Below are 26884 nucleotides of genomic sequence, written 5' to 3'. Positions count from 1 at the left end.
TTGAAATATTTGAAGTATTCACTTTTGAACTTTATCTTGTATCAATCATTAGATGTATTTAAGTAATGGATAGAAGACTTTTGCACACACTGCAGTTAAATAGTAATCTTTTTAGAAGAAGACTGTAGAAAATTTATTTCAACTTCAAGGTTAAAGTGCCGGAGAACTCATTTGCTTTTTATTGGTTTATTTTCTTCGTTCTTGGGTTATTAAATCCAGAATCTCCACTGCCTTGCCCCAAAGCTGTGCATAGCTGTTGAATGAAGCAGTGCTGAAAACTTGCTTCTCATATTTGCTTCTCAACTTTTTGAGCTGACCTTAACTGAAATGGGCTTTTCAGATCTCCTGGACAGCATTGGAGGCCTTGGACGTTTCCAGTTTATCAATATAACTTTACTCTTTTTTGCTGGAGTTTTAGTGGGCAGCCACCAGGTCCTTCAAAACTTTACAGCTGCTGTCCCAGAGCACCATTGCAAGATTCCCAACATGACCATCGTATATCGTAGATGGAACGGGGCTTGGTCAAACCTGGATAATCAGACCCTCCTAAAAGCTTTTATTCCACACGATCAGAATAACAAACCCGTCAGTTGTCTGCAGTTTAAAGAGCCACAGTGGCACCTCATCTTTTCAAATAGCAGCCTTACAAACACCACGGGTCTCGAGACTGAAACGTGCCGGCATGGATGGACCTACAAGAGGCAAGAGTTCACTGAGACAATAGTGTCTGAGGTAGGATACTAGTGTAATTTGAATATTATGTCCAATATATTCTGTGTACGTATTTCACATTAGATTCAAAATTGCTTAGCAATTAGCATTTACTCACTCATTCTAAATCTGGAACTGCATTTGAACATCCTTTCTGTTCCTCTGCACATGAAGAGATTGACCATAAGATAAGGAAACAAGAAAAGTAGGCAGACTTTTCCCAATATGTATTAATTTACGTACAGACATTGCTTGGGTGGCTAAGTGACAAAGTAGTTAGTTGCACAGTTCCAGGAGACTAGACTAATCCTACCCATATTCCTGTCTGTGAGAAGTCCGGACCTTCACTCTTGTGTTTGCATGGTTTTCTTCCTCCCACATATGTGTAATATTGATTGGCAAATTTAAATTGTTCCAGCACAACTACATGTATAAGAAATCTGACAAACGAGAGGGAACCATTCAGTCCATCAAGCTGGTTTGTTTAGCTCATAGATAAGCTGTCCCAAAATCTGATTGTAACTTGCTGACACCTTCTCTAGGGTTTGCCCATTGCTGACTTGTTAGGATCTCATAAACTGTAACCCAATAATAAACCAGCTAGGTTCAGGAAATGAGTAGGTGGGAGGTTATTCAAATAAGTCGGCTTTTAATTTTAATCAGATATATACTTCATTTATATGATGAAACAATTAAAAGCTTGATTTGTAATTTCACAGTTGTATCCAATGAGATACTGGTCTCTTACAGGAGTCTCCAGCAGGCCCCTGTTTTTGTTCCATTTAATACACCCACCCAGTTTTCTGAACTTGTTTTTCACCTCCATCTGATGTGAGAATGTAGCAGGAAGAGACCTGGCAGGAGTATCGATGGCTCTGTGAAGGCCGCCTAAACATAGATCTTCAGCCTGTCAGAATAACTAAATCTCATACAGTTATGCTTAAAAGTGTATTACATAATTTGAGATTTTTTTTGGTTTTTAATCAGAAGCTGCACAATGAATCAGGATTTGTCATTTCCTAATTGAAATAAAGTAAAATTGTTCACTAATTTGAATGTTTTGAACCAAAAGGACCACAGAGTGAAATAATAAGCACACAATATTGAAATTATGGAGATGCAAAAATAAATGATCTCTGAGTTCTATGACTTACATCAAGGTAAATCAGGATCGGGTAGGTCAGTGACAGTAAATTAATGGCATTAAAGATCAGAAATAATGCAATAGACAGGAACAAGTATGAATGATTACAAAAAAGTAGGTGAGTTACTCTTCCTAAGTGTCTAGCAATATACCTCAAACCATGGGAAACATCAGCAGAACTGAGCAAAACATAGTTAGTGCTCTTGGCTTATAAAAAGTGTTCTCCTAAAATCTCATCCAAGGGCCACAAGAAGAATAATAAAAGAAGTAAAAGGTAGTCCTAAAAAAACAATCAAGTGTCTATTTTCCCTAATTGTCTCTGAAGTAGCGGTGTCTAGATCTAGAGGAAAAATGAATAGAAATGACATCTGTGGAACGGTGGCCAGAAGAAGCCTGTTCTGTCAAGAAAGAACAAAGCTCTTCTCTGAAGTTTTCCAGACTACCTTGACAGGTCTGCAGAATTGTGGAAGTCTGTTCTTTGGGTAGATGAGTCCAAAAATTGCCTCTTTAGGCATAATACGAAGGTCCATGTTTGACAAAGAGTCTACCACCTACCAACTTGTATCTTGACTGTCAAGTATGGTGTTGGCAGTGGCCTTGTGTGGGAGTGTTTTTCTTTCTCAGGCCCTGGCCACCTCGAAACATGTGGTTTCCATCTTGAAGAATTCACAAAACATTCAAGTTTGACTGTGACTCTGAGATTTTTCACAATGTAAGAGTGGATGATATAGTGAAAAATCCATTTCGCTGTAAAATTAAAATTTCTGATAGTTTTGGTAAATAGTTGTTTAACTTAACTATTTAAATGTTTCAGTGTGGGAAATGTTTGTTTTGCCCTTGAAAATGAGAGATGACTAATGAATCACACTGTCGAACAGTCTTTCCTCAAAAATAGCTTAATCACAAGTCGTGGAAACTGAGTGTCCTTGTATTGCATGTTGCAGACATGACTGATCAAATACTTGCTATTCTATCAGTATGCACTTGTCAGTACTTTGCTAATTATGGGGAGTTAATAAGAATTAATCACTACTCTGGTTTGAAGCAGAAAAAAAATGCATCTTCTTTCTCCCTCATTCACTAATGCCATTGATGAGCTGGCCTAGTGTCTTTAGGTAGTGTGAGCGGTGGACAGATTCTATAGAATCCAGAGAAATATTTTGGGCACCATCCAGGCTACCCCTTTCAATTCACAGACCCTATTTGCACAAAGGAAATAAGCAAACGAAATGGGTTGTCAGAGTGAGACAAACAAAGTGACTCTCAGTTGTTAAGCAATCAAACAAGGAGTCCAGTCTTGTCAGGGGGAACTAGGTCTCCATTAGAGTGGGATTTCAAATGAGCTGCCATCTTCAGGGGACCGCTTATTTTTATTGAATACCAACCAGAAGGGGACCCCTTATTTTTATTGAATACCAACCTGAAGGAGCAGGGCCATCTTGGGTGGGCGCTAGGCATCTTATTGGGGCTGTCCCTTGGAACTGCACGTGAAAGAGAATACAGTGTTAGCATCAGCACCCCTTTTTCTTGCATTGTGGTATTGCTTACCTCGACAGATCCTGGAAGGTGATCCCCAGGATGCGTGACAATAGGAACACTCCCTTTCTGACTTCAATGAACCTTAACAACATTAACAGACACAATTTATGAGGCACTTTTTTAAAATGAAATTCTACACAACAGCAGCTGGGGCCTGCAGTTTTTCTGCTTTGTAAAGATATAACAACATCAAAAGCTTTTTATAATATTAAAGGTTTATTCAGCTCATTTGTACACAATGCTTCAAGTTGCGGTGTTCTGTTTTATTAAAATAAATTTAATCAATAATTAAACAGTATAATTTAAGATAAATAAGTGTGTTTAATATTGTAACTAGGGCTATGAATTGATTAAAAAAATTAACTTAATGCGATTAATCTCATAAATGTAATTAATCGCGATTAATTGCATCTAACATTAAAACGTAATTATAATATTAATACATATATCATGAAGTAAATACACAATAAATCACAAAATTAATGTAGTATCAACATAAGGAATTAAAAAAATAATAATGGCATTGTTTAAACTTAAACAATGACCTTAAACCTGAACTTTTAACAAAATACTTCTTGATCAAGTACAACCTGAATTTGAATGCCTTCCTAAATGGAAGAATGGTTGGAAAACACTGCTCTACTATGTTAGGGCAGTCGGCACTATAAGCTGGCCGGCAGACTGTTGAGTTAAATACGGAGGTACTAGATGCTTATTTTGGTTTTAGTGCCACTCAAAGATAAGTTATATAGCACTTTTGTGTTATGACATTGAATTAGTCTTCTTAAAGAAACATGAAACGGAAAAAAAAAGAGAGCGTGATTTTTACCTTCGCTACTTTTCTCTAGCATTGCAGTAGGATTGCCATTTGCGTCCCCTTTCCTCCAGATCCTCTGAATCCATGTCAGTATGTGTAAATCAAGAAAATGAGCACCACTGCTACACATTGACATGTGGCATATCGCTGTGAACTGTTTAATCTATATATATATATATATATATATATATATATATATATATATATAATCTTCATTTGGATCTTGATATTTGTTTGTCCGAGAATGAATTAGAAGAAGAAGCACTAGATGGCAGTAGAGAGACAGCTAAAACATAGGCATTGCATTAAGAATCTCCTCCAGGCTTATAGTAGTGAAGACTGTAGTACTCCAGTCAAACCTCAAAACACAGACATTCAAACTAAACAAATTGTTGTGCTTTAAATTAACTAATCTTTATATATAATCTTCATTTGGATCTTGATCTTTGTTTGTCCGCGAATTCATGTTCCCCTGACACTGCCTTGGTTGTTACTTTTCTTTACAAACACTGTCGATACCACTCTTTGTGTTTAGATCTGGCGTCGACACCTTGCTTTGTGTTTAGATCTGGCGTCGACACCTGCTTCATTGTCGAGACTGTGGTTTTTTCTGTTTCTATCAACCTTCGTCCAAATCGAATGTTCACCCGCTTCTTGGAGTCGGCAGTCAGAGTATACAAGTCAGACACACTTCTGTGATTTTCCATCAGTCGGCATTTGGAGTTCAAGAAAGAAGCATTGGTTCTTCCTTACTCTTTGGATTGCCACAAAGCAACCTGCGAGATTGGAGAAAGGTTGAGAAGAGATCGTGAGAGGAAACGACAGCGTCGTGAAAACGAGACGGACTGTGAATGGAGAGAAGCAGAAATGCTCCTCCACCACCACATAATTACTATTTGGACAGTGATTCCCAGTAGGCCGTTCCTATCGAATCAATGTCCAAGGGTTTTGTTTCCCTTATAAAAAATCATAATGCTGTGCGACGAAGGGCCCAGTTCACGACTGGGACAAACAGGGAGTGCTTCACAAACAACTTTAACACGCGCAACGTAGTTGTGCGCACATGGCTAGTATATATATACAGTGCATCCGGAAAGTATTCACAGCGCATCACTTTTTCCACATTTTGTTATGTTACAGCCTTATTCCAAAATGGATTAAATTCATTTTTTCCTCAGAATTCTACACACAACAGCCCATAATGACAACATGAAAAAAGTTTACTTGAGGTTTTTGCAAATTTATTAAAAATAAAAAAATTGAGAAATCACATGTACATAAGTATTCACAGCCTTTGCTCAATACTTTGTCGATGCACCTTTGGCAGCAATTACAGCCTCAAATCTTTTTGAATATGATGCCACAAGCTTGGCACACCTATCCTTGGCCAGTTTCGCCCATTCCTCTTTGCAGCACCTCTCAAGCTCCATCAGGTTGAATGGGAAGCGTCGGTGCACAGCCATTTTAAGATCTCTCCAGAGATGTGCAATCGGAGTGAAGTCTGGGCTCTGGCTGGGCCACTCAAGGACATTCACAGAGTTGTCCTGAAGCCACTCCTTTGATATCTTGGCTGTGTGCTTAGGGTTGTTGTCCTGCTGAAAGATGAACCGTCGCCCCAGTCTGAGGTCAGGAGCGCTCTGGAGCAGGTTTTCATTCAGGATGTCTCAACATTGCTGCAGTCATCTTTCCCTTTATCCTGCCTAGTCTCCCAGTCCCTGCCGCTGAAAAACATCCTCACAGCATGATGCTGCCACCACCATGCTTCACTGTAGGGAATTTATTGGCCTGGTGATGAGCGGTGCCTGGTTTCCTCCAAACGTGACGCCTGGCATTCACACCAAAGAGTTCAATCTTTGTCTCATCAGACCAGAGAATTTTCTTTCTCATGGTCTGAGAGTCCTTCAGGTGTCTTTTGGCAAACTCCAGGCGTGCTGCCATGTGCCTTTTACTAAGGAGTGGCTTCCGTCTGGCCACTCTACCATACAGGCCTGATTGGTGGATTGCTGCAGAGATGGTTGTCCTTTTGGAAGGTTCTCTTCTCTCCACAGAGGACCTCTGGAGCTCTAACAGAGTGACCATCGGGTTCTTGGTTACCTCCCTGACTAAGGCCCTTCTCCCCCGATCGCTCAGTTTAGATGGCCGGCCAGCTCTAGGAAGAGTCCTCGTGGTTTCGAACTTCTTCCACTTACAGATGATGGAGGCCACTGTGCTCATTGGGACCTTCAAAGCAGCAGAAATCTTTCTGTATCCTTACCCAGATTTGTGCCTCGAGACAATCCCCTCTCGGAGGTCTACAGACAATTCCTTTGACTTCATGCTTGGTTTGTTCTCTGACATGAACTGTCAACTGTGGGACCTTATATAGACAGGTGTGTGCCTTTCCAAATCCTATCCAATCAACTGAATTTACCACAGGTGGACTCCAATTAAGCTGCAGAAACATCTCAAGGATGATCAGGGGAAACAGGATGCACCTGAGCTCAATTTTGAGCATCATGGCAAAGGCTGTGAATAGTTATGTACATGTGATTTCTCAGTTTTTTTTATTTTTAATAAATTTGCAAAAACCTCAAGTAAACTTTTTTCATGTTATCATTATGGGGTGTTGTGTGTAAAATTCTGAGGAAAAAAATGAATTTAATCCATTTTGGAATAAGGCTGTAACATAACAAAATGTGGAAAAAGTGATGTGCTGTGAATACTTTCCGAATGCACTGTAATTCACTAAGTCCATGGCAAGCAAGACGCACGCAAGACATGGCAAGCAAGACGCATGCAAGACAGAGCCACATCCGCCAACTCACAGAGCCCCACCCACCAACAATTCACTAAGCAGCCGACCATGACATGTAAGACAGAGACCAGACCATGGCAAGCAAGACGCACGCAAGACAGAGCCATGCCCACAAACTCTAACCCTCCTCCCGAGTCCACCCTCGCTCTCGAGGCACGTAGCACCTCACCAAACTCCGCCTCAGTCGCTTTCGTCTCTGCTACAGTCCACATGCACCTCTGAGCCACGTTGACTTTTCATTGTTCTTTTCAGTTCTGGCTGCTTTTCTATATACTGTATAATCCACCAAGTCGCCCAACCATGGGATACGCACGCACGCATGCAAGACAGAGCCCCGCCAGCCAACTCTAACCCTCCTCCCCGAGGCATGCGCATTTCCTGCTCATGTGCCCGCCCCCAACTCCTCACCTGAGTCGCTTTCATCTGTGTAGACGCGAGAGAGAGAGACACACACACACACGAGAGAGGGGGCTGGACGCATAAGGCAGAGATGGCAGTTAAAGAATGCACCGGGTTTGATTTTGTTTTCACTTCTGCTTACAGCGATCGATTTGTAGTGTGCATTGTTGCAATGTTACTTTTCATAGTGGTTTATTAAACTACGGATTTTTCAAATGTTCATTTTTTTCCCTGTGCTTAAAACAGTGTTTTTAGCGAGCGGTTTGTAGCGCTGTAGCGCGACCTCTTGCAGAGTTAAGTTTTCTCTGTTGTTCAAGGTTTTTTTAGTGTTATTCAATGTTTTTACATTTAGTTTACTATTACGCGGTGCATTCTATGGTATAATTAACTATATTTGTGCTTAATAACTTTAAAAAATATATATTTACATACAGTTCTTACAGTCTGGAACGGATTAATTGTATTTACATACAATCCTATGGAGGAAATTACTTCGGTTCCGAAGTAATTCGGTCCCTCGGAACCGAGGTTCCACTGTACTGGAGTGTAAAACTATCACAGCTCCTAGCTCACAAACTGTCCTTATTCCCTGGATATCCCTGACCCCATCAGATTCAAATTTGCCTTTTACTTTTACATGCAGACAATTTCCTGTTAGATTGGCCTTTGCAATGACAATTAATAAGGCACAGGGACAAACTTTCAAAAATGATATGCCTGTATCTGCCAAAACCAGTTTTCAGTCACGGACAATTGTATGTTGCTCTCTCCAGAGTTCCATCTTTTCATTCACTCACAGTCGTATCCTCAAACCCACCCCATTTGGACAACTGTGTTCAGTGTTCACCCATCAACTAATAATTATGCGGCATATGCTATGCCACGGGTTGGCTAGTACGTAATATAAAACCTTTTAAGTAAAAATTTTATGAAGGTAGTATATAAATGTGGTACTGAATGTGAATTAACCGATGGCACACTGACATCCCAGGAGCTCTGCCCTCTGCACCTAAAATTAGACTATTCTTTATATGTTTATTTTATTAATTTTCATTGTAATCATTCCATACAAACAGATCAATTTATAACCCAACAAAATTGAAGACAAAACAAACCCCACCCCTGAGAAGGAGAGCTTAGCTAAAGGAAAATTGCTTAAGGCTTTTTAATAAGGCAACATTAAACAAAAGAAAGGGAGAAGTAAATATATATGTAAATAAGAGATGGAGAAGGGAGTTAAATGCGGTAATAGTTATTTCTCTTATTCTAAAATAATATTGATTAAATCCTTCCAGGTTTTGAAAAAATTTTGTATAGATCTTCTAACTGAGAATTTGATTTTTTCCAATTTCAAATAATATAAAACATCGGTTTCCCACAGACTTATAAGAGGAGAATTAGGATTCTTCCAATTTAACAAAATAAGTCTGCGTGCCAAAAGTGTAGTGAATGCAATCACCGTTTGCTTGTCCTTCTCCAATTCAAGTCCATCTGGAAGAACACCGAACACAGCTGTTAATGGGTTAGGAGGGATTGTGATACCAAGGCTGTCTGAAAGGCACTTAAAACTTTTTGTCCAAAATGATGTTAGTTTGGTGCAGGCCCAGAACATGTGACCCAGTGAGGCAGGAGCTTGGTTGCAGCGCTCGCAGGATGGATCCTGCCCTGGAAACATTTTGGACAGTTTTAAGCAAGACAGATGAGCTCGATATATAATTTTTAGTTGAATAATTCTATGCTTTGCGCATATAGAACTCGAGTGAATTCTCTGCTTTGCTACCTTCCACTCCTTTTCTGATATATTGATTAAGAGATCTTCTTCCCAATGTCCTCTTGGATCTCTGAAAGGTAGGGACTCTAATAAGATTTTATATATTGCGGAAATAGTGTTTATTTCCTCGAAATTGAGCAGTATTTTTTCCAGCAATGTGGAGGGTGCAAGGTGGGGGAAATCGGGCAAATTCTGTTTAACAAAATTTCTAATTTGAAGATAGTAAAAGAAATGTGTAGCTGGGAGGTTGAATTTTGAACGTAATTGTTCAAAAGATGTAAATATGTTGTCTATATAAAGATCTCTGAGCATTTTAATCCCAAAACTTTTCCAGGTATTAAAAACTGGATATACTTGCGAAGGTTGAAAGAGGTGGTTCTCTTGCAGAGGTGCCACTGATAAAAGATTTTCCGTCTTAAAATGCTTTCTAATTTGGTTCCATATTCTGAGTGAGTAAAGCACAATTGGGTTATTAGTATATTTGCGATAACTTTCATTTATTGGAGAGCAGAGCAGGGAATATAAAGAAGTACTACAGGATTTTACTTCTATTGCGGACCAAACCTGTGTATGTTCATTTATTTGTGTCCCAAGTTTTTATGGCTTGTATGTTTGCTGCCCAGTAGTAAAACTGAAAATTAGGTAAAGCCATGCCACCTTCTGCCTGAGGTCTTTGTAGGGTCGCTCTTCGGAATAGTGGGTGTTTTGAGTTCCAAATGAATGAGGTTATTGTTGAATCTAACTGTTTAAAAAACGATTTATTGATATATATTGGAATGTTTTGAAATAAAAAGAGAAGTTTAGGAAGGATATTCATCTTAACAATGTTAATTCTTCTGGCTAGAGTGAGATGAAGGGTTGACCATCTTTGCAAGTCTTGCTTAATTTTTTCCATACAGACGCCAAAATTTTGTTGATAAATAGCTTTATGTTTACTTGTGATATTTACCCCTAGGTATTTAAACTGATCTGCTATGGTAAAAGGTAGGGTGTCTAATCTAATATTATATGCTTGTGAATTCACTGGAAAGAGTATACTTTTATTCAGATTAATTGTAAGACCAGATATCTTTTGAAATTCTGTTAGTGCTGTTAAAACAGCGGGGACAGTGTTTTCTGGGTCTGATATATATAAGACCATATCATCTGCATATAGAGAAATTTTCTGTTGCAGTCCTTCTCTGACAATCCCCTTTATCTGATAAGAATTTCGGCAGTGAACCGCCAGTGGTTCAATAGCGATTGCAAACAACAGTGGCGACAAGGGACATCCTTGTCTGGTACCACGTTCTAGTTTAAAGTAGTCTGAGCAAATGTTATTAATACAAACTGAAGCTTCTGGATTGGTATACAGTAGTTTGATCCATGCACAGATATTCGGGCCAAACCCAAATTTCTCCAATGCAGTGAAAAGGTAATTCCATTCAATCATATCAAATGCTTTTTCTGTGTCTAATGATAGTAATATCTCTGGGGTGTTTGATTTTGCTGGTGAATATATAACATTAAACAAGCGTCGGAGATTTGAAGATAGGTGTCGGCCTTTAATAAATCCAGTTTGATCTTGTGATATTACCGAGGGCAGCACTTTCTCCATCCTTCTAGCTATCATTTTTGAGAGTATCTTAACATCATTATTCAGGAGTGAAATTGGTTTGTATGATGCACATTGTAACAAGTCCTTATTTTGTTTAGGAAAGACGGTGATTAATGCTTGTCGAAATGTTTGAGGTAGTATTTGGTTGTCTCTAGCTTCTGTAAATGTTGCCAATAAGAGGGGAGCTGGCTGAGTGGAGAATTTCTTATAAAATTCTACGGGGTAACCATCAGGGCCTGATGATTTCCCGCTTTGTAGTGACTTTATAGCATCTAGTAATTCTGTTAGCGTTAGAGGTTTATCCAGTTCCTCAGCACTTAAAGCATCTATTTGTGGTATCTGTGATGTATCCAGAAATGCATTAGATTGTGTGTTGTCGTCTTTGGGCTCAGCAGAATATAAAGACTTATAATAATCTCTAAATGTGTGCATTATTTTATTATGGTCAATGATTTCTTCTCCATTCTTGTTGGTGATTACTGGTATTGCATTGTGAACTTCTTGTTTGTGAATTTTTTGAGCTAAAAGCTTATTAGCTTTTTCTCCGTGTTCATAGTAATGCTGTCTAGACTTAGAAATAAGTTGTTCTGTTTCTTTAGTTGTTAAGATGTTAAGTTCTGTATGCAGGGCCTGCCTTTTCCTGTGGAGAACTTCATTTGGACGCCTGGCTTGTTGTTCATCAATTCTAGTAATTTCACTTCTTAGCTCTGACACTTTCTTGGTTTCTAATTTATTTCTGTGGGAAAGATATGAAATAATCTGTCCTCTTAAGAATGCCTTTAGAGTTTCCCAGAGTGTTCCTGCAGAAACCTCTGTGGACGTGTTTGTCTCTAGGAAGAAGCTGATTTGTTTGGATTTAAATTCTGTGCAGTTCTCATCTGCCAATAAAAGAGGGTTAAGACGCCATCTGCGAGGTGAGTGTGAGGGGCTTAATGATTTTAGCTCCAAGACTAGAGGGGCATGGTCAGAGATAACAATTGTGTCGTATTTGCATGATTTAATTGTAGGCAGGAAATTATTATCTATAAAAAAATAATCAATTCTTGAGTAGCTATAATGCACTGGTGAGTAGAATGAATATGTTCTTGAGTTTGGGTTAAGAAACCTCCAGGGGTCTGATAAGTTGTGATCATTTAAAAACTGTGTAATTATCTTTGCAGTATTAGATGTCGTCCCCCCTGTCACAGGAGTCCTGTCTAAGAGTGGATTTAAAACACAATTAAAGTCCCCAGCCATTATAATTTTATGAGTGTTCACATTGGGAATGGATGCAAATAGATTTTGCATGAATTCCTTATCATCAACATTGGGTGCATAAACATTTATCAAAATCATTTTACTGTTATATAAGTTGCCCATGACCATCACATATCTCCCTTCAGGGTCCGATACTACATCTGATGCTACAAATGGAACTGTTCTATGTATGAGAATTCCCACCCCTCTAGTTTTCTTTATAAAGCTAGAATGGAACATTTGCTGAACTGATCCTTGCTTAGTAATGGGTCTCCTGTAAAAATACTATTTTAGCGTTTAAGCCTGTTAGGTGAGAGCATACTTTCTTTCTCTTTAATTCGTGATTCAGGCCTTTAACATTCCAGCTCACAAAGTTAACTGTCCCATCATGGAGACATTGATTCTGAGTTTTTAATGTCATTTTATAGTTTTAATTGGTAATATGGCAGTTTTAATCTTAGTTTCAAGATTCCCCATGAGTTATTGCATTTTAGCCTATTGTTGCATTGATATTTATAATTATAAGGATTACAAGAATAGATTAGATATAACCTGCTCTCCTTCTCTCCCCTCTTTATCCCCCCACCCCCCCATTTTGCCTCCCCACATGAGGCTAGATCCCACTTCTCGATGTCCCAGTCCTCTGACATATGAAGAGACAGCACGTCCAAAACAAAACAAACCCCACCCTGCAGCGCAGTTAGAGAATTAAAACAGAGATATCTTTTGCAGCTAAATTCTTAATACTATCTGCCGAAAATATTATCATTAACAGTATTTAAGCTTGAAATAATCTTCAGCGCTTTTAAGTTAAGATATTAAGATTAAAAAAAAAAAAGAAGAATCAACCCTGGGAATGATTTTAAAAACTAGTCTAGGATAATCCTAGTAATTCCTACTGTAATAGTATAATGGTAATAGTATAAATAGTAGAAAAAGCAATAAACCAAGGGTATGATGTTAAACAGTCTACTTTAAGGTATAGTAGAATAAAAAAAAACAAAAAAACGAATCCTACTTTAATTACTTCCACATTTTCACACTCGCGTCTATAACTCTAATTAAAACATAAACATATAAAGTCCAGATAAAGAAAAGGATGTATAATTATAATACCAGTCTCTTTAAACATGGATCAGGAGAGCAGATCATAGGTCCTTCCCATGCCTTGATAGAATACGGCTCCTTATTAACTTTCAAAAAAGTGTCGGAAACAGCTTCTTTAGTTCCTTTCCAGCTTCTTCTTTGCTTAGGAAAATATAATATTGATCTTGAACTTCCACTTTCAGTTTAGCGGGATACAAGAGGCTGTATTTGATATCGGCTTTCTGTAGCAACTTTTTAATGTCAATGTAGGCTCTGCGTTTTGCAGCTGTTGATGGTGAGAAGTCGGGGGAAAATACGAATAAGATTATTTTCGAATATAATCTCTTGCTTGTGTCTGAGAAGTGCCATCACATCAAGCTTACATCGTAGTCGCTCGAAGCGGACAATAAAAGACCTAGGTTTAAAGGTGCTTGGTCTGTTTGTGCGATAAGCCGTGGCTATCTCAATGTCGAGTTTAAAGTCATCTCCAATTATTTTAGACAGTAATTCTACTGCTAATTTCACAGGGCTTGAGCTTGAGCTTTCTCGTTTCTCAGGTATACCCTCAATTCTTATATTATTTCTTCTGCACCCATCCTCCAGGGCTGCAAGTCTGTGTCCAAGTTTTTTGCATTCGGAATTCGCAGCTGTGGCTTTTTCATTGGCGTTAGACGCCAGTTGTTCCGCTGTTTCAACTCGAGCCGTGAGTCCCTGCTTAACGTCTTCCAGCTGATCTGAAACGTCATTAATCTGGTCAGCAAGCATTTTTAGTTTGGAATTAGTTTCTTCGATGTGTTCCACTAATTTCTCCAACATGCCTTTAAAGTTCACGTCAAAACGTTTAAATAGACGTGTTTCCTGATCTTTGTTATCCTTCTTAAGCTCGTTCTTGAGCTCAATGGTCGCCTTCTTAAGATCATTCTTGTTATCTTTCTTAAGCTCATTTATGGCCGTAACCATGGCAGTGGCCAGTGTAGCGATCATCTCTTTCAGTTCGATCAGTTCGCTTCGGATTTCATGCTCCGCGAGTGGAAACGCAGCTCCTGTTACAGCAGATGCTGCAGGCTCGCGATGAGTAGATGAGAGCACATCCTGCAGGGCCTTTTCTAGTCTCGAATGATCCTCAGAAATCGGCGATCCATCGCGACCTATATCACTTGCACCTTCGCTCCCATTTTCACTCTCGACTGGTGACGATACAATGGAGCGGGGTCCCAGGAAATCTGCACATTCGTCTGCCTGTTCCAGGTCAGTCTCCGTGAGGCCATACCTTGCACTCAGGCCGGAAGTCTGTCCAGACTTTGATGCAGCTTTAAGTTTCTTTTCTGGTTCTTTCTGACTTTTCTTCTTGTTACTCATGCTTGTATATTGTAGTGGAAGTTTCTTGGTCGGGTTAAATACAGGATACCTCTAAATAATATGAAATACGCTGGAAAATAAAGCTGCTGCTAGCGGAGCTCTGCTTCAGACGTCCATCTCCTATAAACGGACGAGACCAACTCCAAAATTAGACTATTCTTTATGATTTCTTTCATGTTGGGTTTCAAAAAGTTGAGTTTGTAGCTTTTGGCAATGGAAGTGTTTTAGGGGGTTTTAGGTTTGCCTGCCACCCCAGACTGATGCTGCCTGGTGCATGCATCCCAGTATTGGGACTAAAGGGGGATGCTTAATTTGAGTATTACCGTTTGCAGTGGTTGTCTGTATTATTTGAATGTACAATACTCTCAGCATTAAAAAAAGAGTAAAGAAAAAGTGTTTTTCTTGATAAATCGAGTGTGTCTGTTTGTCACAGTATGTAACTCTTTAGGTACACAATTACATTTTTTATGTTATTTTTTGTAATGTTAAAAAAAAAAATTACATGAAAATGCTGGCCTGACCAAAGCACTGCTTGACATGATCACCTCATTGCAGGACTGGGATGTGACAATATTTTTTAATGCGTTAAATAGGCCACATTAATAGCAAAAATGAATGTATTAACTCTCCCAGGCCTAATTGTAACCTTTTTAAAATTTTAATTATTATTTTTTTGAAATTGTAAGACAGCTTTCACACAATCCAAATTCATTATGTTATTATTACTGTATATTACTGCATGTGTGTGCTGGTCAGATCATAAAAAGCTTCATAGGCTGCAGGTTTAATTATATATGAAATGTAACTTGGGCTGCGTGTACCTTTGTGCAGTGGCATTTTTGGTATGAATAATCTTTTGGGACCAGAGCAATAATCTCCTGTGTTTGTGTAGATTTCTCTTAATATTAACACGAACATATCGAACTAATAATATATGTCTCTTTTTTGCTAATGACTAGTGAAATACGAAAGTTCAGGTGTCTTTCACTTCACAGTTAATTGAACGATAGGATGCTGGTACCTAGTCTGTGTCCAGTGGCTTCAGATTGTTGTGATACCCTCTGCAAGTCGTAAGGCTTTCAAACATTTTGAAAACAGAGAACCTTCCAGCCACCCACTGCTCAGTAAAATATATTGACTTAGGAATTTTTAAATTTGAAACAGCAACTCCTCAAGATTAGAAATAAACTACTTTTAGATGGTAAATGACAATGCACAATATCATAGAAAAGAATATGCGGGCCACATAACTGGTAACAGTGCTAATTGTTGTGTGTCCAGGTGTTTGCAGGTCAGTGTGAAGCCAGCAAACAATTAAAAAAATAAATTCAACTTACAGTGCATACCTGTTCTTTCCACACCAAGATTTTACACTTCTTTGAAATAGGAACAACAAACTGTTTCTTTTCCACGAAGTGGAAGCATCATACATAGGCTTCATTGGTGGCTTTTTCAAATGTAATGTGATCCTTCTCAGTGGTGGGTGAAAATCAAGCTGCAGCTTGATATCTTGTGGATGATGCATTCCTGATATTGGTCGTCTTTCTTTTTTAATTACTGTTGCTACCTTTCAGGGACAAAATGCTGCTGTTTTTTTGATACTCCTTCACTGGCATGAGCCTCATCCCAGAAAAACTTGAAACAGAAGTGTAAATGTATGATTAAAAAAACTTAACATGATGTTATTTTAGAAGAACTGAGTGGATAGAAATAGCAAGCTTGTTGGGATGAATGGCCTGTTCTTGTCTAGACTGTTCTAATGTTTTAATATGTGTGATGATATTGAAGCCCCATTGCTAAAATAGAAAGATCTGGTCGGACATGCACGCTCACGCAGACCCAATGATCCAGAGAACACTCCAGGGCCAATTGGTCCAGCCCCTTAGCTGGAACCAGGCTGGCAGCACCTGGCACAACAGTTTCATGAGAAGCATTGTTCTTATGTATCTGTAATTGCATTGAGCATATAATAGATTGTTTTTTAAATTGTTTAAGAAGACCAAGCAGAGCACATTTGGTATTTTTCAATTAAGGAGAGATCTTCTCAGTTTCTTTTTTTCTGTTGTACTTACTATTTTACATCATCGGTTGTTACGGAGTTCAGGATATGAAAGTTTTTCACAGTTAAATGAAAACAGGAAAATATGACTCTGAGGAAACAGCTTACGAAACTAAAAAAAAATGACAAATACCTATATTATTAAGAAACTTTTAACAGTAAAATAAAAACATTTTAACCACTTATCAAAAATTGTAAATTGGAAGGTAAAATGACTGAACAACAATCCAAAAAGAATAAAATATTATATTATTGTTTATTGCAATCAGATATAACATTCATGCAGAATAAATTAAATATCAAGGCAAGCTGCAGGGAAGTACACTTCGCTCTGTACACAGTTTACAATTAATTACCGTCAACTATGTAGAAAACCAGTGGCTGAAGATGCATTTAGACCAAGACACAGCATTGGAAATTGAGATTTTTAGTTTATCAAAGAAAATCACCTCCTGATAAAATACAATCTTAATTGGATTAAATCATATTCAACACCAACTCAAAATTGTACACCTTATACATTTATCATGACTCAGACTACCGAAAAGGTACATGGCAGCAGTGGTCCAAAAGGCCTTTCAAATTTAGGAGGCATGTATTGCTGCTGTTCCCAAATAACTGACCGTGCTGGACTGTTGCTAAGCTTTTGGACTCAGGGAAGAGAACAAAAACAAAGCTAATGGCCATCCTCTTTAATAAAACCCCTGTGTACGTCCATGTGTCCGTGTGCATGTGTCTTCTGGTGAAGTGCGCATGCGCGGGGCACTCTTTAATAAAGGACATCATTGCTGGGGAGAGTGCTGATTGGGTACTCGCGGCTGCGCACATAAAATCCGTTGCTGGGGAGACGCCACACATACAATAATCAGCTGCACGCCAGAACAGATTAAAATACTTGCTGGGGAACTGCACAGTACTTGCTGGAGAGACGCCACAGGCACAACTATCAGATGCATGCCACACATTACATCAGTTCCTGGGGAGACTCTGCTGATTGCCCACTGTTTTGACAGAAAATTAAACGCATATTACAGAAAGGCGGAAATACAGGAAGGGCGGAATGAGTGGCAGAGTCACCGGCCTCTAGCAGATGCTTCAAAGGCCACCTGACGCATCACACAAGACAGAGAGGGTGGGACCTATAAAATATCACGCTGCCGATCCAATTGGATTTCGGTAAATGAGGTATGACCTAAAACATAAGGCACGAAAAATCCAATCGGGTACTTAGACGTGGAGACCAGCTTCCCCAAAGAGGTGGGATTAGTGTTTGTTGTTGTGCAAGTGTTCACTCTGAGGATGTCAGATTTGCGCTTAAGAAGCTTGGCCCGGTAAAGTATCAGTCGTTGAAGGGGTTTTCCTAAATATACGAATTTTCATGATATTACAATAGGATGACTTTTAAAAGTAGATTTATTTTCACGCACTTAAAATGGGGAGACGCAACACATACAATAATCAGCTCCATGCCAGCACACATTAAAATACTTGCTGGGGAACTGCACAGTACTTGCTGGAGAGACGCCACAGCAAGCTAAAATAAAGAGAGGCAGGATAAGAGATCTTCAAACAGACACAACACATCAATCAACAGCCACAGAGGAGAGGATAAATGTAATATTAATTATACTTACTGTATTGTCATATATGTTTCTATTTTATTTTTATTATTATTTTACTTAAGGCTTCTTGCAAAAATATTTTTGACAAAAAAAAATTAAGACAAGAAACAGAATGAGGTCAAGGTCCCTTGCCATTTAATATAGACAGTTTCTACTAATGTTTATGCACTACTGTTCTAGCGCCTGTTATTGTAATGGGCTTAACACTAGAATTACCAGAGTCTACGAAAAAACTCGTAGATCCGGCCCACCTTAAAACCGTTCTCACCTCTCCGCCAGCGTCTTTTGTCTTCTAAATGTGCTGATTAAGACGAGCAGCAAGCAGCCGGCTATTCCATCCCCCACCGTCGCAGAACGTTCACTAAGTTCTCCCAGGTCAGGGATTACTGTATACCTACGTCTGTGTTTTTTTTTTTTTTTTTTTTTTTGACACCATACACCATAAGGTGCACACTAATTCAGCATGAGCAGGAACACTCAATAAAACTGAATAAAAAAAATCAAGTGACGGTGTGATACGAAGAAGGCAGATTCGCCAGCGTTTGTGTGTCAGCTTTAATCCCTCCAGATGAGAGAATGTCCAGTTCCATTGTCTCAAAACACCACTCACTTCTCCAGTTATTCCGTTTGAAATTAAAAATAACAGCGTCAGATCCCTGGGTGGGGTGGCGGTAGTATGTATCACGATCGTGATTTAGAGAGAATAAAAGTTAAAAAAAAAAGTTTGATTTTACAGGTCCTATAAATGCACACCGTGTGTTACAGACGCAAACCAAATGTATGTGTGTACTGTATAATATTAACATTAAGAGCAGGTCACTACTGAAAATGGCAAATATAGGAGTGATTGGGGATTGAATCGGGGACTCTTGATTACAAGTCAGCAAACCTTACTGCTATGCCACTAAAGCTGTCGTCTCTTCCTTGAACCTTTTGTGAAAGTGTTTACTTGATCTTTAGACTTCAGGCTTCATACATTATATAGTTTATGCCTACATTTTGTCATTTACTACTAAAATATGAAAAAACGTTTCTGTTTTAAAAATGTGTTTACACAGATTACTGTAGAAACGGAACACACATGAAATGCGTGTGTTCCAAATAGTGATTTATTATTTCCACTCTAAAACTTTAGCAGTTCAGTCACTCCCAGATAATCAAACAAGGCATGACCTGGGAAAACTTAGTGAACGTTCTGCGACGGTGGGGGATGGAATAGCCGGCTGCTTGCTGCTCGTCTTAATCAGCACATTTAGAAGACAAAAGACGCTGGCGGAGAGGTGAGAACGGTTTTAAGGTGGGCCGGATCTACGAGTTTTTTCGTAGACTCTGGTAATTCTAGTGTTAATGTCTAGTTTTATATAATGCTACACATCCTCTCTGACACAGTAACACTGAGGACTTTCAGCCAACGAATTATTCATCTGTCTATCTGTCTGTCTTATTGTATTGAATGTCTATCTCTATCCATCCTTCCATCCATGCATCCTGTTTGCAGCAGGAAGTACAAAAACAAAAGACATAGTTAAAGAACTCCAATAGATTAACAAAGACACAACATTTGCCAACTAATGTTATTGCATGAACATACATTAAAGATCAATACAAAGAAGAAGAATTACTTTCAACGGTACACAAAATCTTCTTCTTAGGGGTTAGGGGTTGCCACAGCGGATCATCATTTTCCATATCTTTCTGTCCTCTGCATCTTGTTCTGTTACACCCATCACCTGCATGTCCTCTCTCATCACATCCATAAACCTTCGCTTAGGCCTTCCTCTTTTCCTCTTCCCTGGCAGCTCTATCCTTAGCATCCTTCTAATATACCCGGCATCTCTCCTCTGCACATGTCCAAACCAACGCAATCTCGCCTCTCTGACTTTGTCTCCCAACTGTCCAATTAGAGCTGACCCTCTAAAATACTCATTTGTAATCCTATCCATCCTCATCACACCTAGTGCAAATCTCAGCATCTTCAACTCTGCTACCTCCAGCTCTGTCTCCTGCTTTCTGGTCAGTGCCATCGTCTCCAACCCATATAACATAGCTGGTCTCCCTACCGTCCTGTAGACCTTCCCTTTCACTCTTGCTGATACCCGTCTGTCACAAATTACTCCCGACACTCTTCTCCACCCATTCCACCCTGCCTGCACTCTCATTTTCACCTCTCTTCCAAATCCCCATTACTCTGTACTGTTGATCCCAAGTATTTAAACTCATCTACCTTCGCCAACTTTACTCCCTGCATTCTCACCATTCCACTGACCTCCCTCTCATTTACACACATGTATTCTGTCTTGTTCCTATTGACCTTCATTCCTCTCCTCTCTAGAGCATATCTCCACCTCTCCAGAGTCTCCTCAACCTGTTCCCTACTATCACTACAGATCACAATGTCATCAGCAAACATCATAGTCCACGGGGACTCCTGTCTAATCTCGTCTGTCAACCTGTCCATCACCATTGCAAATAAGAAAGGGCTCAGTGCCGATCCCTGATGTAATCCCACCTCCAACTTGAATGCATCCGTCACTCCTACCGCAGACCTCACCACTGTCGCACTTCCCTTGTACATATCCTGTACAACTCTTACGTACTTCTCTGCCACTCCCGACTTCCTCATACAATACCACAGCTCCTCTCGAGGCACCCTGTCATATGCTTTCTCCAGGTCCACAAAGACGCAATGCAACTCCTCCTGGCCTTCTCTATACTTAACTCTATACTCTAACATCCTCAGAGCAAACATCACATCTGTGGTGCTCTTTCTTGGCATGAAACCATACTGCTGCTCACTAATCATCACCTCACTTCTTAACCTAGCTTCCATTACTCTTTCCCATAACTTCATGCTATGGCTCATCAGTTTTATTCCCCTGTAGTTACTGCAGTCCTGCACATCCTCCTTATTCTTAAATATCGGCACCAGTACACTTCTCCACTCCTCAGGCATCCTCTCACTTTCCAAGATTCCATTAAACAATCTGGTTAAAAACTCCACTGCCATCTTTCCTAAACACCTCCATGCTTCCATAGGTATGTCATCTGGACTAACGGCCTTTCCATTTTTCATCCTCTTCATAGCTGTCCTTATTTCCTACTTGCTAATCCATTGCACTTCCTAATTTAGTATCTCCACTTTATCCAACCTCTTCTTTCTCTCGTTCTCTTCACTCATCAGCCTCTCAAAGTACTCTTTCCATCTACTCAACCCACTCTCCTTGCTTCTGAGTACATTTCCATCTTTATCCTTTATCGCCCTAACCTGCTGCACATCTTTCCCAGCTCGGTCCCTCTGTCTGGCCAATAGGTACAGGTCCTTTTCTCCCTCCTTAGTGTCCAACCTCTCATACAACTCATCATACGCCTTTTCTTTAGCCTTCGCCACCTCTCTTTTCTTTGCTATCCTCTTCCTCTGTATACTCTTCTGTATTTCCTCATTCCACCACCAGGTTTCCTTTTCTTTCTTCCTCTTTCCAAATGTCACGCCAAACACCCTTCTTGCTGTCACCCTTACTACATCTGCTGTAGTTTCCCAGCTGTCTGGTAACTCTTCACTGCCACCCAGTGCCTGTCTCACCTCCTCCCTAAACTCAACCTTGCAGTCTTCCTTTTTCAACATCCACCATTTGATCCTTGGCTCTGCCATCACTCTCTTCCTCTACTTCATCTCCATCGTCATCCTACAGACCACCATCCTATGCTGCTTAACTACACTATCCCCTGCCACCACTTTGCAGTCTTCAATCTCCTTCAGATCAACTCTTCTGCATAGGATGTAATCTACCTGTGTGCATCTTCCTCCACTCTTGTACGTAACCCTATGTTCCTCCCTCTTCTTAAAATACGTATTCACCACAGCCATGTCCATCCTTTTGGCAAAATCCACTATCCTCTGACCTTCTTCATTCCTCTCCATGACACCATACCTACCCATCACCTCCTCGTCTCCACTGTTCCCTTCACCAACATGCCCATTGAAATCCACTCCAATCACCACTTTCTGTCCCTTGGGTACACTGTTCATCACTGCATCCAACTCACTCCAGAAATCTTCTTTCTCACCCATTGCACACCCAACTTGCGGTGCATATGCACTAAAAACATTCATCATCACACCTCCCATTTCCAGCTTCATAATCATTACTCTGTCTGACACTCTTTTCACCTCCAAAACACTCTTGACATACTGTTCCTTCAGAATAACTCCTACCCCATTTCTCCTCCCATCCATACCATGATAGAGCAATTTGAATCCGCATCCAATCCACCTGGCCTTACTCCCCTTCCATTTAGTTTCTTGCACGCACAATATATCAACCTTCCTTCTCTCCATCGTATCTGCTAACTCTCTCCCCTTACCAGTCATACTGCCAACATTCAAAATTCCTACCCTCAGTTCCACTCTCTTTACTTTCCTCCTCTCTTCCTGCCTCTGGACACATCTCCCCCCTCTTCTTCTTCTTCAGTCAACAGTAGCCCAATTTCCGGCAGCACCCTGTTGGCTAACAGTACTGGTGGTGGTCGTTGTTAACCCTGGGCTCGACTGATCCGGTATGGAAATTTGTATTATTGTCCGCATATTGATGTGGCAAAATTTTACAACTGATGCCCTTCCTGGCGTAACCCTCCCCATTTATCCGAGCTTGGGACCAGCATGAAGAAACACACTGGTTTGTGCATCCCCTGTGGCTGGAAACAGTACACAAAATAATAATTTAAAATTTAGCAGCATCCAAAATTTAAAATGCTTATAGCTTTAGGAATTAAACAGTTCTTAAACCTGTTGCTCTTTACCTTTGTAAACCTAAATCTGCATCCTGATGGGAAAAGCTGGAATTTAGAGCAAAGAGGATGGCTACTGTCTGACTGGATTGAGATGGCTTTCTTTCTAACTTGTTTGCAATACATGTCAGTGATAGGGGTCTGCTGTCAACCAATAATTTGACTGCAAGGTTTTATAATGATTTATATTCTTATTGCTGAGGGTACCAAACTATAAGCATCTGGCGCCGCCGAGAGTGGCAGCCTTTTCAGCAGCTCCGTGTATGACTATATGTGTATGTGTATTTTTCTACTTTTATTTTTCTATTTTTATTTATTGATCACTCCTACCACTTTATTTTATGTGGATTTGTTCCCTAGACACACTTACTTTTACAACGTGGGCATGGATTTTTACACGCCGAGACTCGCCTATTCAAGTACTCAACTTCGAGCGCTGAGAACAAATGCCAGTGCCGGTGTGGTTCCCTATTTACCTGACGAGGTAAGAAGGCGGTATCGTGGCAGCAGAGCCGGCACTAAGCTAAAAATGAAGCGGCTTGCGAGAAAGTGGCGTTTTAAGCCTTCGGTGCCTTCTGTTATTCTGGGGAATGTGAACTCAATCTCAAATAAGATCGACGAACTGGCTGCGCTGGTGAAAAATGTCAGAACCTACAGAGAATGCAGTTTGTTGTGTTTCTGCGAAACGTGGCTAACTAACACCATCCCAGATGCTAATGTAGAGCTACCCGGGTTTAGCACAGTTAGAGCTGACAGAGACATAAGTACCTGTGGGAAGTACAAAGGAGGAGGACTCGCTCTCTATGTTAATACACGGTGGTGTAACTCTGGACATGTTAAAGTAAAAATCTCCACTTGCTGCAGGGACATCGAACTGTTGGCCGTAAGTCTGCGTCCCTATTACTTGCCCAGAGTTTGGACACGTCATTGTTGTCATCGTGTATATTCCTCCTCGGGCGGACGTGGAGATAGTGAGTGACATCATCCATTCTGCTGTTGCTAAGTTACAAACGCAGCACCCCGAGGCACTTGTGCTAATCGCTGGAGACTTTAACCATGTGACGCTGGACAAAACATTACCTGCATTCTCCCAGTATGTGGACTGCAACACCCGGGGAAATAAGACTATTGATTTACTGTATGCAAACGTTAAAGACGCATACAGTGCCACCCCGCTGCCTGAGCTTGGGAAAGGAGATCATAACCTGGTTCTGCTTCAGCCTCACTACAAACCAAAAGTGAGAGTCCTACCTGTAACCACACGATCATTCAGGAAGTGGACCCCGGAGGCTGAGAATGCTCTGAGACAATGTTTTGGAACTACAGACTGGGATATCCTGCAGGGATCACATAGTGAGAACATTGAGGAGGTTGTTGACTGCACTACTGACTACATCAACCTCTGTATGGACACTGTAGTTCCAGTAAAAACTGTACGCTGCTATGCTAACAACAAGCCATGGATTACATGTGACATCAAGGGCCTTTTGAACCAGAAAAAAAGGGCTTTTAAAGACGGTGATCAGCATGAGCTAAAGCGCGTGCAGAAGGAACTCCGAGTCCAGCTCAGGGCGGCGAAGGAGCAGTACAGGAGAAAGCTGGAGCAGAAGTTGCAGAACAACAGCATGAAGGAAGTGTGGGATGGGATGATGATCATCATTGGCTGCAGCTTGAAGCGGGGTACCACCATCGAGAGAGACGTGAAGAGAGCAAACCAAATGAACATCTTCTTTAACAGGTTTGACCACCCTAACCCACTCTCACCTCGGAGTACTGCACTCTCTACACATCCTTCTGCTGATACCAACATAGGAGAGACATCCCCACCCACAATTACAGCAGCGCAAGTGAGCAGAGAGCTGAGGAAACTTCGTGCCAGCAAAGCAGCAGGTCCAGATGGAGTATCGCCACGACTGCTGAAGGTCTGTGCATCAGAGCTGGGGGGTCCTCTACAGCGCATCTTCACCCTGAGCCTGGAACAGGGGAAAGTCCCGAGGCTTTGGAAAACATCTTGCATCACCCCAGTCCCAAAGGTATCACGTCCTGGTGAGCTGAATGACTTCCGGCCTGTCGCTCTAACATCACATGTGATGAAGACCATGGAGCGGCTGCTGCTTCCCCACCTGAGGCCACAGGTCCAACACGCCCTCGACCCTCTGCAGTTCGCATACCAGGAGAAGGTGGGAGCGGAAGATGCCATCATCTATATGCTACATCGATCCCTCTCCCACTTGGACAGAGGCAGTGGCGCTGTAAGAATTATGTTTCTAGACTTCTCTAGCGCCTTCAACACCATCCAACCTCTGCTCCTTAGGGTCAAGCTGACAGAGATGGGAGTAGATTCATACCTGGTGGCATGGATCGTGGACTATCTTACAAACAGACCTCAGTATGTGCGTCTCGGGAATTGCAGATCTGACATTGTGGTCAGCAACACAGGAGCGCCGCAGGGGACTGTACTTTCTCCGGTCCTGTTCAGCCTATATACATCGGACTTCCAATATAACTCGGAGTCCTGCCACGTGCAAAAGTTTGCTGACGACACTGCTATCATGGGCTGCATCAGGAGTGGGCAGGAGGAGGAGTATAGAAACCTCATCAAGGACTTTGTTAAATGGTGCGACTTAAACCACCTACAACTGAACACCAGCAAAACCAAGGAACTGGTGGTGGATTTTAGGAGACCCAGGCCCCTCATGGACCCCGTGATCATCAGAGGTGACTGTGTGCAGAGGGTGCAGACCTATAAATACCTGGGAGTGCAGCTGGACGATAAATTGGACTGGACTGCCAATACTGATTCTCTGTGCAAGAAAGGACAGAGCCGCCTTTACTTCCTTAGATGACTGGCATACTTCAACATCTGCAGTAAGATGCTGCAGATGGTTGTGGCGAGTGCCCTCTTCTACGCAGTGGTGTGCTGGGGAGGTAGCATTAAGAAGAAGGATGCCTCACGCCTGGACAAACTGGTGAGGAAGGCAGGCTCTATTGTTGGCATAGAGCTGGACGGTTTGACATCCGTAGCAGAGCAACGGGCACTCAGCAGGCTCCTATCAATTATGGAAAATCCACTACATCCATTAAAACAGTGTCATCTCCAGACAGAGGAGCAGTTTCAGCGACAAACTGCTGTCACTGTCCTGCTCCACTGACAGACTGAGAAGATCATTCCTCCCCCAAACTATGCGTCTCTTCAATTCCACCAGAGGGGGTAAACGTTGAACATTATTCAAGTTATTGTCTGTTTTTTACCTGCATTTTTTATTAGTGAATTTCCCATTGGGATTAATAAAGTATCTATCTATCTATCTATCTATCTATCTATCTATCTATCTATCTATCTATCTATCTATCTATCTATCTATCTATCTATCTATCTATCTATCTATCTATCTATCTATCTATCTATCTATCTATCTATCTATCTATCTATCTATCTATCTATCTATCAAACCAACAGATAAAAGCAATTGTAACTATGGTTCAATGAAGAACTTATACAAAAAGTGTCATTATTGTTTTGTCCACTTTAAAACAGCTTAGTTTCCAAAGAAAGAAAAGATATATGCTGTGTTAAGATCAAAGTTTAGTATGTTATCAATGATTGTTCCCAGATATTTGTGTTGCTCCACCATCTCCTCTGTCGCCCCTTTAATTAAGGCTGAGACAGTGGATGGTAGAGAGCATCTGAAATCTACAACCATATCTTTTGTCTTAGAAGTATTAAGTCATAAATTAAAGTGATCACACCATTGTACAAACTCATTACCAATAGGTCCATGGCTGTCTTCCTTATCTTGTAGAAGACTAACAATGACAGAGTCATCTGCAGATTTCAGAATGTCTATCCTTTTGTAAACTCCTGCAGTCATTTGTATACAGGATAAACAAAAGAGGAGATAAACAGCAACCTTGTGGAGTGCCAAAAGATGAAAGAAACTTCAAGTTAGAAAATCACTGGGGGG

The 26884-nt window shown here is 40.6% G+C and overlaps 1 pseudogene; it reads left to right on the top strand.

Moving 5' to 3' along the window:
• Window positions 1–261: 261 nt before the first annotated feature.
• The window catches only part of LOC114647133 (solute carrier family 22 member 6-A-like), a 91980-nt pseudogene continuing 65357 nt past the window's right edge, over window positions 262–26884 (top strand).

This window comes from Erpetoichthys calabaricus, chromosome 1 (genome assembly GCF_900747795.2).
Source record: "Erpetoichthys calabaricus chromosome 1, fErpCal1.3, whole genome shotgun sequence".
NCBI lineage: Eukaryota > Metazoa > Chordata > Cladistia > Polypteriformes > Polypteridae > Erpetoichthys > Erpetoichthys calabaricus.
This window is presented reverse-complemented; position numbering and strand designations above follow the sequence as displayed.